Below are 15,773 nucleotides of genomic sequence, written 5' to 3'. Positions count from 1 at the left end.
CAGAATTTAGACAACATCACACAAGGCATTTTATTTACCTTTTCCAATGTTTCGATTCGAATACCTCTTGGTAGCGTGCTGCCACTGGTTTACCTTTTATCTTTTACTTCTTTCAGTCATTAGACTGCTTCCATATTGGCCACCACCTTGGGAATTTTATTGGGACACGCATTGAAGATTTGAGACACTGACCTGAAGAGTTTTATTCGAACGAACTGAACCCCGTACTTATTTATTTAAAGCCTGGTATTTATTCTGTCAGTTCCTTTCGCTGAACTGTTAGGTTACGAGGACAAAAAAATATAAATACCAGTTGTCAAGCGGTGGTGCAGGACAAACTCATACACACACACACATATATCTATATATGAATATATTGGGTCATCCCATAAATAATACGGGTTTTTCAATTGCATGAACTAAAAGTTCAGGGAGACGGGATAAACTATCTGCATCAACTTGCTATAAAAGCAGGTAGTAATTTTACATTATCCTTTGTCTTAGTGCGCGTTTTGAAGAGTGCAGTTCGCTTTTAACAGTTAATATTTCAAAGCTATAATGGAAGTTACAAAGGAGCACATTCAGCATATTTTGCTTCGTGAGTTCAATAAAGGTAACGCAACGGAATGGAAGTGCGAGGAATATTAATGCAGCATATGGGGATCGGACAATAAGCGTTAGCGAGTGTCAACAGTAGTGCCAGAAATCCCAAACCATAAACTACAGCCTAGAACACGATCCTCGTCCTGGAAGATCTGTAGAGCTCGTCGAGTACATCCTCCATAGCCTGGTGAGACACAATCCCATCGTAACTATTGAGAAACCTTCAGAAAAGTTTGATTTGGTCATTCTACCAGTCATTCAAGTCAGCGCAAGAAGAAAAACGACCATCTTTGGTTTCAAGACGAAAGTTGTTCTTCCATCAGGATAATGCTCGGCCACATACGTGTTGTTTCATCAGGATAATGCTCGGCCATTTAAGTTTTGAGTTCAAATTCTACCGACGTCGACTATGCTTTTCATCTTTTCGGGGGTCGAAGTACCAAATTTGGAGGCCTCGTGCCTAGAGTAGAAAGGATTATTATTATTATTACTATCATAATCATCATCATCATCATCATCATCATCATCATCATCATCATCATCTTCATTATTATTATTATCATTATTCAGTAGTTTTATTTTTATAACGTGCTTTCACTTCACTACCGAGCGCAGCTCTGTGCGCCTTGGGTATGTGGTGTGGTTTGCTGTGGTGCTCTTATGTTTACTGTATTGAAAGTGTTTTGCGTAGGATGTGTGCAGTACCCAGTAGTGCAATTTTCTGTATGTTATATATATTTGTAAGTCCTGGTGTTTTTGTTATGTATTTGTCTGAATATTTTTTTATTATACCTAAGGCACCTACTATGATAGGAATTGTTTCTGTTTTTAGATTCCACATTCGAGTTATCTCTATTTCCAGGTCTTTGTATTTTGAAAGTTATTATTATTATTATTATTATTATTATTATTATTATTATTGTTTTATGTTTGACTTTTGCTTTGCATTTGTACAAGTTGGCACCAAGTCTCACCCAGAGACCTCAACAGATAAGTTAGAAGTTCATGTTGGTCTTATGCCTAGGGTGCCATATATTTCGTTTTGTACATCGTGTTGTTCTAGAGAATGTTTAAGAAACCATATGAAAATTATGTGTTTCTTTTAAAATTTGAGATCACATAGACAGTATTTTACGTAGGATATGGGCAGTTCCCAATAGCAATATCTTTTGAATTTCTGTCATTTTGGGGTTTTCCTGGTATCTGAGCTAGGTAGTAATCAGCCCATTTTGCTATCATTCCTAGGGCACCTATGACAACAGGTATTGTTTTAGTTTTCAGGTTCCACATTTTGCTAATTTCTATTTCAAGATCTTTTTACTTGCTTAGTTTTTGGTAGGTCTTGTCAGATCCATTTATATCGATTGGGACATATCTGTGGTGTGTGTCACACTTCAAGCGAAGAGGTAATAAGGTTTAAAGGAAAGGTACAAAGAGAAAGAGAGAGAGAAAGAGAGAGAGAGAGAGAGAGAGAGAGAGAGAGAGAGAGAGAGAGAGAGAGAGAGAGAGAGAGAGAGATTGAGCGGTGACTCAAAGGAAGAGAGGAAAAATGTTTATCAGTATTTTCAGAGTAGACTGATACATACATCGAAAGAAAGTAGATATATAGATCGAAAGAAAAGTAGATACATAGACACATTGGTAAATCAAAGACAAATGACTACAGCAAATATTGGATGTCACTTTCACTTTTCGTTACCACACTAGGATAAAATTAACGCGCATGTGGCTGAGTACTCTCTCTCTCTCTCTCTCTCTCTCTCTCTCTTACACATACCCTCTCTCTCCCTCTGTCTGCCTGTCTCTCAGAAAATACCTGTGGATATTACTGTTACTTTTCTACACTTGAAGAGAGAGGTAGAAATAAAAATAAAATTAAAAGGTGCTCAGCAGAGGAGGCATACTTGAAGTGAGCGGTAGAGTGAGTGAGAGAGAGAGAGAGAGAGAGAGAGAGAGAGAGAGAGAGAGAGAGAGAGAGAGAGAGAGAGGACAGAGTGGGTGTGAAACAGAGAGTGAGTGGTGACTGAAAAGAAGGTGGCGTTTGTTTTGTGTTTATAAATCTTTATCAGTATTTTTAGAGTAGATATATAAGCACAGCAAATATTGGATGTTACTTTTACTTTCCTGCAATATAATTAATTACCGTATTCTATATATTAGGTCCTCAGCCAATATTGGATATTTCTCATAAATGTCACAATATAGAAACAGTTCTCGTGGCACCAGCACAGAATTTACAGATGCTTACAGTTTTATGTTTTCCGTGAAGTTTTCACGGGGCCAGCTAGTTATTATTATTATTATTATTATTATTATTATTATTATTATTATTATTATTATTATTAATGACATAGAGGTGTGAAATAAAGTGAGTGTGTTAATGGTAAAAATTACACTCCTAATATAATAACATCTGTTTGAAGGTACAATTTCATATCTTCGAAGTAAATAAAAAACAATATTTACGTGTGTATATAAGTGTCTATATATACATATATATACTTGTGTGTGTGTGTGTGTGTGTGTGTGTGTGTGTGCGCGTGCGTGTGTGTCTGTGTGTATGTGTGCCTGTGTATGTCTATTATACATATACTGTTTTTATGAAATATTCACTTTAGTTGGTAGTAAAGATATTTCCCTTTATATTGAAATGTTCATGGTTTAATACAAGATACATTTATTGATATTTTCATTGTTTTATGTTACTTTCATGGAAAATTTAAATCAATGATGTAGCATTTCTCAATCGATTTCAAGGATTTACCAGATATAGTTCAGGTTAACGACAGAAAAGTGGTGGGTCATATACGATTTAACAGTCCGTTAGTGCTGATAAATACGTAAGAGCTATATCAGAAGAATGTGATCAGACCTTTGTGCTTCTTCATAATTGATGTCTTTGAAAATATATGCTTTCCATAGAAATATACTGACAGTTAAATGAAAGAGATAGTTCTAAAAGCGTCCCCATCTGGAGGTGAGAAGCCATGGCTTCTGCCATATTACGGTTGGGCGTATAAATTGGTTATAGATTTGGGCATAAAGATCAGACGCAGTGTTACCCAAACGGTGAAATTCAGCAGTGAAAATTAATGTAGCATCCATGAAGTACGCTGTGCGGTTAAAAGCTCCATTGAAAGCTATCTGTTTATACTTTCTATTGAATACCATGTTCCTTGGTCTCGTATGTTTGTGAATATTAGAGATGTTTTGCGTATGGTAAAATAATAAAACTTATGGCGATGATGATTGATCTGCCCTAATGGTTTTTATGTAGGAAACCGGGTATATTAAAATCCCTCATATGTATCATGTTTATAGGGATTACATCGAGGTAGCCTGTTTGAGGCCGAGATGCTGGGGTTGGTAAAGTCATACGAGAAACTCTTATTTTGCTATAACCACCATTGGCAGCATTATCACTTTCAGATCATACGGGAAAGCATCTCCTACCTGTTTCTGTGTCTACGCTTTGTACTATGTGTTATATCGCAATACTACACAGTGGTTGTGTGAGCTACGAAATCTTCGTCACCACTGTTATATCGCACGTTCGGATGACCTCTTCTCAACTACTATTATCTTTTTTACGGGTATATAGCCCTTACAAAGAATGGACACCACAAGGACAGACAACATAAAACGTGGGATACAGATAACGAATGATGGGTATATAACGTGATATTTATAATGAAAAGATTTAATGGCTTAGGAGCCCATCCCCAAAGCTTGCAATTACATTTTACTGTTCTTGTATACAGTTTTTTTATCTTAAAAAATTTCGTCCGTTATGAACTCCCTTAGATGGTCCAAATCTACCATATTAGGTAGACTTTCGTAACGCACATATCCTTTCGACTTTCTGACATTGTCCGGAAACAACTCTCTCAATCTTTCCATCCTTTCTTTCTCCATCAACTCTGCTTTTTCCTCTGGTTTGAACGTATATTTACCCAGTTTCACTCTCACCCGTCCTTTCATCTTAGATAATCTTTTTTCTATCTCCGTTCCTTTATCATAGAACACCAGCCTTCTCAAATTCTGTCCCTTAGGTCTTTCTACATTTTTACAATATTCCATTCGTTTTAGCACTTTATCTACCAACTCGGCCCCTTTTTTCTTCCTTTCTGCTTCAATTACTTCACTCGTTACTTGCACCGCTTCTTGAGTTCTAATTTCTGTCTCCTTTATCTCATCTACTATCTTCGTTTTTCCTCTCTTCGTTTTTGGTGTTTTTGGTGGCGAATCCACCCGAGCTCTTTTTCTGTCTGCTGCGACTTCCATTTTCACTTCCTCTTAATTTTCCTCTTTATCTTCCTCTTTTTCCTGTTTTTCTTCTTTCAGTTCCTCTTTTTCTTCTTTCTCTTCCTCTTTTTCTTCATCTTCCTCTCTCATAACGTCTTTATGCACCTCCACAATCTGTAACTCTTCTATATCCAATTCTCTTAGGGGACACTTTGCCTGCATGTGTCCCCTACTTCTGCATTTATAGCACACGGGTGGCCTCCCCTCCACCACGACTCTCAGTCGGGTGTCATCGGGGAGCACCAACTCATCCGCAATCTGGTAGGGTTATATGAGTTAAAATTTCTAACTCAAAATCCCACCAGTTGATCTTTGGTTTTTCCACTTTCACAATTTCCACCTCCTCCTTGCAATTAAAATTTACTGCTGCTACTAACCATTCTTCATCTACCTCGTGGGGTATTCTTCCTATTCTTATCCTTGCTGCTCTTCTGCCGCAGTATACAGGCAAAAGTGCCCACTTATCTGTTCTCAGGGGTACAGTGGAGTACCCCTTCGCCTCTTCTTCACTCTTGAAACGCACCACGATTGTACCACATTTCTTGCCTCTCGCGTGAAATTGTGTTACGTGCTTAATTTCATTTAGACATTCTTCAATTTCGTCCACCTCTGCTACCTCAATCTCCGGCTCAAAAGTCATTCCCGAACACGAACAGATAAGCTAGTTCGTTGTCGTCGATACTTCGAGTTTCCCCAAAGATGCCATAACACTTATTCAGCAATGTTATGGCGCTGAAGTAGAACTTACACTGGCGGCATCACTCGACTGATAGAGGGCGGTGAACGCTTGATGACATATAAAATACCTAATTCCTTTTTTACTGCAACCAGTCTCTTCCAGGTATATAATAAAAAAACAACAAATAAAGGATTACATAATGTGTAGGGATAGCCCCAAAAGTTATATGATTACGATGTTAGAAATGAAGATACAGTATATGTAATTCATGTTAAAAGAGTTGCTAGAGCACATTTTGTAATTTAGCGTTTTATCCTTAAACCTTTCTCATCATAATACAGAACACTTTCGGGCAACGTATTTGTTACGTTCAAGTTTTTTCTTTATTTCTGATTACTCAAGTACTTGAATCTCAACATTTGTAATCTTTGCATCAGTGTATTGTTGTAGATTTACCAGCAGTACTTATCATGTGATGGGGACAGTTATTCTACAAGGAGAGAAAATATATGAATTCATTATATTAAAGTTGAAAACAGAGTCAGCAGTGATGGTTTACTGATATTGAAGTATTTTATCACTTCTCTGATGTCACAACTACAACAACATGTAAAGTTAAGTAGGGCCACTATATATATATATTGATTCGTGTTACAGTGGTTTCAATATTGAGGTATAATATGATGTTAGAGTGGTTTGGAATAGATAATTGCGTGATATTTTATAGAAAACTGTAAAGAAATTAAACGATTTTATATTGATTTTAATTGAAACAATTCCATGATTACTAAAACGAGAAGACTTCTAGTTTCAAAATGTATTATGAAGAGTTCCACACATCAAGAAATTGTATAAGGTAGGAATGAATATGCAAGTGTATATAATACGCTTATTTGTATCAAGAAGAATAAATACGAAGGATAAGATTTTCGAGGTATAGAACAATAAATGTAAAATAATATGCTGATGTGTGTATGTATTTGTATGTGTGGGTGTGTACCAATGCGCAAGAGTATGGACATGTATGTATGCATGCATGTATGTATTATGTATGTATGTATGTATTAGTGTGTGTGTGCATGCGCTTGTGTGTGTGAATGTGCGTGCAGGCATGGCTGTGGTACAAGAGGTATGCTTGAAAACAGCAAGGTTCCGAGTTTAGTCCCACTGCTTGGCACTTTGGAAAAGTGTCTTCTACTATAGCCTTCGGTCGAGACCATAGCCTTCTTCAATGGCGAATAGCCAGCAATATATTGTAAACAAAGCGACCAGCGGTCACTGATTTACAACAAGCAAAATAGCTAGTTGTAAAATCTGAGGAAGAGATCAGAGCAGTAACTATACTAATAAGTAAAGTTAATCGCCATATCAAAGTGGCTGTTCCATGTTACTAATAGTTTAGCCCCAGGCAGATATTCCACTAGATGGCTATCTGTGCGGCGCTACACCCTGTATATACATATACATTGCTAGCAGGGGTGCGAACTCCTACTATCCTCTAGCAGATACCAGGATCGCGACGATGGTAGGGGTTCACGAGGGGATAGTAGGGGTTCGCTCCCCCAGCTACAAATATATATGTATTACCAGCTGTGGGAAGATCTGCTTGCGATTAAACTAGTAGTAACATGGAGCAGCCTATTTTACTTTTATATATATGTATATATATATATATATATATATATATATATATATATATATATATATATATATATATATATACATAGGCATGGCTATGTGATAAGTAGTTTGCTTCCAAACCACATGATTACGGGTTCAGTCACGCAGCGTGGTACCCTGGGCGAGTGTTTTCTAATATAGCCTCACACCGACCAAATCACTGTGTGTGGATTTGGTAGACAAACTGAAAGAAACCCGTTGCATTTATATATATATATATATATATATATATATATATATATATATATATATATATATATATATATATATATATGTATATATATATCTAAGTTGAGTGAAGTTAAATCATGGTCTGGTTTTCACGTTTTTTATTATGGTGTTTTAAAAAATAAAATGTTTTTTACAGTCTGGAAGTGTGTTAAATAGTAAAAATTATTTTGTAATGTTCACAAAGTCCAATTAGCGCTTTATATATTTATAGTTATAGTTACATGCATACATACACACACACACACACACACACACACACACACACACACACACACATATATATATATATATATATATATATATATATATATGAAAACACACTCATCATACTGAATGGTTAACCTCTATATTTTTTTCTCTCTCCGTCTTTCTTTTATTCTCTCCCCTTTTTTCCTCTTAATTTTCTATGTCGAAGAGCGTAGGATCGAAATGTAAAAGATTTTTCCATTCTTCCCGAGTGTTAAACTAATACACTTGCTTCACTTCCTAGTCATAATTATGCATATGTATGTGTATGTATATATGTGCGTATATTGTATATATATATATATATATATATATATATATATACATAGATTCATTCATACAACCATACATATGTATATATATATGTTATATATGCATACATACATACATGCATACATATATACATAGATATATACATAGATATATACATATACAAACATATACATATATATGATATATATGATATATATATATATATATATATATATATATATATATATATATATATATATATATATATATATATATATATATATATATATATATATATATAGGCATGGGATAGAAATAAAAGTTTGAGAAAATGTCTTATGACTATTTGTTGTTGGTGCAATGCTAAAAACTATTAACGTTTTCGATCAACGAGCTGGACAGTTGTGTAGACCAACTGAAAAATACTGATATTTTCTGCGAGTTTCTGAAACCTATGAGAGCCAATGAGTATGTTTTCCTCAGATCCGAGACCTATCGCGAATGTTTACTACATTTTTCCTAAATTGAAAGTACCCGAGTGTCAGATTGTAGTATTAAGTAGAATGAAGGAATACATCGAAGAACATGAGATCAACTTATATTAAAATCAATATAAGCTAGTATTGCTATGTAGTAGCAATCGATTCATCTAAAGAATAGAGTAAAAGTCATGCGATTAATAATTGATGTTACAATTTGTCAAATTTTCTTGATATTGGTATTATCTGCGAAATTTGGTTGAAATAATAGCTAAATAATTAATCAAAAACAACTAAGTAGGAGTTTAAGATATGAAAGACCACTGCTCTTGAATATATTACACTCACCATAACATATATATATATATATATATATATATATATATATATATATATATATATTCCTTCTAATTGTTTCAGTTATTTGACTGCGGCCATGCTGGACCACCACCTTTAGCCGAACAAATCAACCCCAGGACTTATACTTTGTAAGACTAGTACTTATTCTATGTCGGTCGCTTTTGCCGAACCGCTATATTATGGGGACATAAACATACCTACATCGGTTGTCAAGCGACGTTGGAGAGACAAACAGAGACACACAAATATATATATATATATATATATATATATATATATATATATATATATATGGGAGAATATACAAATAATAACAACAGACGAGGACAGGTGGTGTAAATAACAAAAGTATATATTAGTATGACGCTCGGGAATACGGAAAGTCTTTGACGTTTCGAGCTACGCTCTTCAACAGAAAGAATACGGAGACAAGGAGAAAAACACGGAGAAAAAAAATTGAATAGTGTTCAGTCAACGGTCAATCATAATACCCGACAGGCTTCTTTCATTTTCCGCTTACCAAATCCATTCACAAGGTTTTGGTCGGCCCGAAGCTAAAGTAGAAGACACTTGGCAAAAGTGCCATGCAGTGGGACTCATCCCGGAAACATGCGATTGGACGGCATCACATTATCGGATGGTGTTATAGATTGCAAGTCCCATCGTTTCTGCTTTCGAATAATGCTACCCTGCTGGCTAGGCATGCAGACCACCATTCCCCTGATTGGAAGGCTTGTTCGTCACAGCGTTATTTATTCAGAGCTGAATGGAATTGGGTAACGTGAAATGAAAGGTTTTACTCAAGAATACAACGTGGAGCCGGTCTGAGAATCGAAACCAAGATCTCACGACTGTAAATGCAATACCCCTAACCACTTCATCTATCTATCTATCTATCTATCTATCTATCTATCTATCTATCTATCTATCTATTGACTTAGATAAGACACATAGACAGGGTCCCGGTTATTGGAAGCTGAACGCGTCGTTCACGGCACGCCAGGCTTACAGGGACCGGATTAGCACTTTAGAGCATTAACGGGTGCCATCATCAACAACAGATGGTGGTATGCCCTCAAAAAAGCAATCAAGTCAGAATCGGTTAGGTACAGTAAGGCCCTACCGTTAGACCGAAATAGAATAGAGGGAGACCTAGTTAAGAAATTAGAAGAGGCACTTAGTACTGGCATCGCGTCCAACGTAGTGGCAGCGAGGTTGGCCCTCGACCAACATTTCAACGCCAAACACGAAGGATGCGTTGTCAGAGCTAGGATGCGTGCTCTGAGGGACGAGGGAGTTGGAGCGGCCCGAGAGGCCCGAGTAGCGGAGGCGCAACGGAGCAACAGAGCCACCATTAGGTCTCTGACAGATGAAGAAGGGCGCGAATTACTCGAGCCTGAAAGGATGTGCGAGGCCTTTCAACAGCACTTTGCCCGACTGTTCGGGACAACTGGTGGGTCAGAACGCAGAGTAGACTTTAGTGCCTACCTACATGGCCTGCCAAGACTCTCAGCAAGAGAGGCGGAGTGTTGTGAAAGACTCATCACAGCCGCGGACGTACGGGGTGCGATGGCAGGCTGTAAGGGAGACAAGTCGCCAGGCATGGATGGTCTGCCCTACGAACTTTATTGTCATATGCCAGACTTGTTTGGAGGCGTCTTGGCAGCTGTTTACTGCAACTGGCAGCAAAACGAGAGCATCCCCGTCTTTGTAAAGCGAGGAGCAGTGGCACTACTAAAGAAAGACCCAAACAAGGGGAACGTCATAGATAATTTTCGTCCCATCACTCTGCTCAACGCAGATTTGAAAAGTTTGGCCAAAGTGTTAGCCGAGAGGTTGGCGCGTGTCATCGAGAAACTAGTCGACAGGGCACAGACGTGCGCCGTGCCGGGTAGGAGTATCCATGACAACCTCCATCTGATCCGCTACATCATGGACAGGGTAGTTAAGGAACCTGGCATGGGTGGGGCGCTGATCAATTTGGATCAATCAAAAGCTTTCGATAGGGTAGACCATCACTACTTGGAAGCCGTCCTCATAGCGGCTGGTTTCGGTTCCGTCTTCCGCGGTTGGATCGCTGCCTTATACAGCGGCATCCGCTCGGTAGTTCGCGTAAACGGTCATCTATCCAGACCTTTCGGCATCATGCGTTCGGTTCGTCAAGGATGCCCCCTCTCGGCCCTTCTGTATGTATTGACTCTTGAGCCTCTACTGCGGAAGCTCGCGACGCTGAGGGGCATCCCACGAGAGCTGGGATGTGGGACGAGCGTGTCTGCATACGCGGACGACGTCACCGTCATAGTGTCGAGCCAAAAGCACATCGAGCTGGTCGGCGAGAGACTAAAAGAATACGAAGCGGTAACGGGAGCAAAGATTAACCGGGATAAGTCAGTGGGCTTGCGGCTCGGCACCTGGAGAAGCAAGCCCATGCCGTCTAACAGCGTCTCCACTGTGGGACGCTGGACAGACGGGCCGGTTAAATTGCTCGGAGTCTGGTTCGGTCCGGACCTCCAAATGGAGAAGAACTGGGGCGAAATAACGACTAGGGTGGTCACTCTCACCCGGCAATGGGCCGAGAGGAAGCTATCCCTAAAAGGTCGGTCGGAGGTGGCGAACGCGTACATTGCATCCGTAATCGAATACCGTCTGACTGTCGTGCCTTCTCCCGACCCTACCATCACCAAACTGGAACGCATACTCTTCCGTTTCTTGTGGAAGGGAAGCGTTCCGATGGTTAGGCGATCCATTTGCTGTCAACAGCCGCTAAATGGAGGGCTGGGTATGCCGTGGTTGATGATGCGCAGACATGCGCCGAGACTGCGACATCTCCGGCGCTTCCTAGACGACGGTGAACAGGTGTGGTCGCCGTTTGTGCGGCGCGCTTTCCCGCAGCTCGTCTCCTTAGCCGAACTGCAGTCGTGGATTAAACAGAGACCTAGGCTCGGTGAATGGCACCGCGAGTGTCGCGTTGCTCTCAAGCAACTCTGCCGTCCGGGACCAATCTTGTGCAACTTTGATTCCACAAAAGCGTTCTATAGAGGATTAGTGGAGGGGAGGTGCGACGACGATCTCGGACAGAATCTGGGCGTCGACGAGGAACACCTGACCCGCCTGTTCAGGACAACGTTCGGGCTGGGATCTATGGACAACCACCAGAGATCCCTGGTCTGGCAGTGCTATCGAGAGGCATTACCCGTTCGGGATAAGCTTTACAGACACGGTTCGAGACACACCGGACCGACATGCCTGTTCAACAAACTCTGCTGCCACTACCACCACCTTTGAACTCGGCAGTACCAACACCAACATAAACAAAAATATTCAAAAGAACATGTCCGCCAGCACAACAAAAACAAATTTCGCAGATGCTCTAAAGGAAAAAAGAACAATAGTGACATTCACACAACAACAAATTAAAGACACAAAATACCTTCTTACGAAAGAAGGCGATGATGTTAGAATAAACATTCCAAAAGAAATTATAGAAAAAAAAAGCAAATTATGCATCATTTATAAACTGGTAAACATAAAAACCAGACGTGTAGAAAATGTTAGCACAGATAAGATCGAGATTTGTCTTATATCTGTATGGGCTCATCAAGATCATGTCACGTGGGGACGAAAATTTGGAACGGTACAGGTGAGATTCTTAAATGAAAATTTAGCGAAGCAATTTTCGACACTCTCTCTCCGCACAGATAACTTGGTGATGATACCGAGTTATCTTGGACAGAGAGTGACCAAAGTAATTATAAAAAATGTGCCATCAGAAGTGGACACCCAATGGCTAATATCGGCCGTATGCCTCGAAATGGAGGAGGCAAATATTTTGGAGATTACGGTCGTAGAGGAAAAGAACTGGGGAGGGAAAAACCTGGAAATCCTTCTCCACATCACGGAGGAGGCTTCTCAGAAAATTCCTCCAAACATTAGACTCGCAGAGGACCACAAGCTGTATGTGGTGGTAGAGGGCAGGCGGCCTTGCTGTTACCTATGCAACAGCGAGGCACATCTGAAAAAGGACTGCCCTCTGGCCGCTAAACAAAAACAACAACAACAACAACAACAACAGAAGCAACTACCAAATACCCCCAGCAGAAAAACTTTACTACCAAAACCACCAGTAACACAAAAAACAACAACAGAAATATCAGCAATAACCACAACAGAAAAGACAACAGAAACTGCAAAAACAGAAGAGAAAAAAAAAAAGAAAATTCCAAGACTGCCTCTCCCTCCCCCATATCAAATACACCACACACAAATAACAAGCAGCCAACACCAACAAAAACAGCAACACAAACACTCACAGAAACACACACAGACGCACAAAATTTGCCGTTACCTCTTTCTGACTCCTCAGAACTCTCATCATCGGATGAAGAGAGTGGGGAGGAGTGGAAAATAGCTACGAAAGGAAAGAGGAAGCGCAGTAAGAAGAAAACAAAACAAAATGCAAACACAAACAAAATAGGGAGATTCACATCTCCCGAAAATACACCTAACATCAATAGTAATATGCAAAAAACAATGCTAACAGCAATAGACAGTACAAACACAGAGTTGATGAATTACATCAACTCTAAAACAAACATCACAAATAACGACATCAAAACAAACAACCACCCACACACAACACCGCCAAAACACATAAAAATTTACCATGTATCACCAGCATTGCACCACAAAATAAAATCCCTCTACCCCAACTCGGTAAGGGGATGTCAAAAATATTTGTGCAAGTAATTGTACAATAGCCTCATTGGTGAAAAATCCAAGGAGGAAACAAAACTTGCAAACAGTAAGTAGCTCATTTTTTCTTTCCTTTTGTGCTTTAAAGCACACGTATAAATAGAATCATGGTGAAGATTGGTTGTGTGAATGTGCGTGGCTTGGGGTCCCCTTGGAAACAAGGGCACCTCTTAAATGACATCAAGTCACACAATTTGGATATCATAGCCATTAATGAGACCAGACTCCATGAACCGCGGGCCCTAAAGTCCATGTTTGGCGGACAGTTTAACATTTATTTTTCTCCCCGTTTGCCGAGGATGGGCGGTAGTGGTACGGCGGTTCTTTTTCGCAAGTGTCTGGATCTCCAAGTAAAGACGATATTTACGGACCCGGAGGGTAGACTGGTTGTCCTAGATGTGGACGGCAGCGATGGAGGCGCTTTTCGGCTGCTGGCAGTTTATGTGCCTCCTTTAACAGGTCGGTCGGACTTCTTTCGACGTCTAGAAGTATTCCTGGGAACGTCTCGTCCCTTACTTTTAGTGGGGGATTGGAATGCTACCTTGGACACGCATCTAGACTATGTGGGGAGTGACAAAACTAGAAGGGGATGCAAAGACCTCAGAGACCTGCTCAGACGCTTCCAGTTGTCTGACAGGTACCGACTCGATCACCCAAATGTGCCAACGTGGACTTGGAGCAACTGCATTGGGTCGTCGAGATCGTATCTAGATAGGATAGTGTGTAGGACAAGAGATAGAGATAGTTTAGGATGTCCACAGTTCCACCTAGTCAGCTACACGGATCACAAACTTGTGACGTGTACGCTAGACTTAGATAAGGCACATAGGCAGACTCCCGGTTACTGGAAACTAAACGCGTCTTTCCCGTCGAGACAGGTTTTCAGAGACCGGATTAGCACGTTAGTAAAGAGGGCTTTGACGGGAGCCATCGTCAACAACAAATGGTGGTTTGCCCTCAAGAGAGCAGTAAGGGCGGAAGCAATAAGGTATAGCAGGGCACTAGCTGTAGAGAGGCACAGAGTAGAGGGGGAGCTAGTGATAAATTTAGAAGAGGCATTGCGAAGTGGCATCGCATCCGACATTTTAGCGGTGAGGTTGGCCCTCGACCAACACTTCAATGCTAAACACGAAGGGTGTGCTGTCAGGGCAAGGATGTGTGCTCTGAGGAATGAAGGTGTTGGAGCCGCACGAGAGGCCCGGGTGGCGGAGGCGCAGCGAGGTAACAGAGCCACCATCCGGTCTCTGGTAGACGAATAGGGGCGCGAATTGCTCGAGCCGAGCAAGATGGGCGAGGCGTTTCAGCGGCACTTTGCCCGACTGTTCGGGAGGAGTGGCGAGCGAGAAGGCAGGGTGGACTTTAGTGCCTACCTGCACAGCTTGCCACGACTCTCGGAAAGAGAGGCGGAGTGCTGCGAAGGGGTCATCACGGCGGAGGAGGTGAGGGACGCGATGGCGGGTTGCTCGACGGACAAATCTCCGGGTTTGGATGGTCTGCCCTACGAGCTTTACAACTGTATGCCAGACTTGTTTGGAGACGTCTTGGCGGCCGTGTATTGCAACTGGCAGCAGAACGGGAGCATTCCCGGTTTTGTGAGCCGAGGAGCGGTAATACTGCTGAAGAAAGATCCAAACAAGGGGGACGCCATAGATAACTTTAGGCCCATCACTCTGCTCAATGCAGACTTGAAAATTTTGGCCAAGTTGTTAGCCAAGCGGTTGTAGCTTGTCATCGAGAAACTGGTCGGCACAGAGCAAACGTGCGCCGTGCCGGGCCGGAGAATCCATGACAACCTCCATCTGATGCGCTACATCATATAAAGGGTAGTTAAGGAACCTGGTATGGGTGGGGCCCTGATCAATTTGGATCAGTCCAAAGCTTTCGATAGGGTAGACCATCGATACTTGGAGGCCGTCCTCGAAGCGGCCGGCTTCGTTCCCGTTTTCCGCGGCTGGATGGCTGCCTTGTACACAGGCATCCGCTCGGTTGTTCGCGTCAATGGACGTCTATCGGGACCCTTCGACATTGCACCTTTCGCCACTCCTGTACGTATTGACTCTCGAGCCACTACTGCGGAAGCTGGCGACGCTGAGGGGCATCCCGCGAGAACTGGGGTGCGGGACGAGCGTGTCGGCATACGCGGACGACGTCACCGTCATAGCGTCTAGCCACGAGCACATCGAGCT

Source organism: Octopus bimaculoides, chromosome 2 (genome assembly GCF_046866305.1).
Source record: "Octopus bimaculoides isolate indiv1 chromosome 2, ASM4686630v1, whole genome shotgun sequence".
NCBI classification, from domain to species: Eukaryota; Metazoa; Mollusca; class Cephalopoda; order Octopoda; family Octopodidae; genus Octopus; species Octopus bimaculoides.
The sequence above is the reverse complement of the archived record's forward strand: the minus strand, read 5'-3'. Positions refer to the sequence as shown.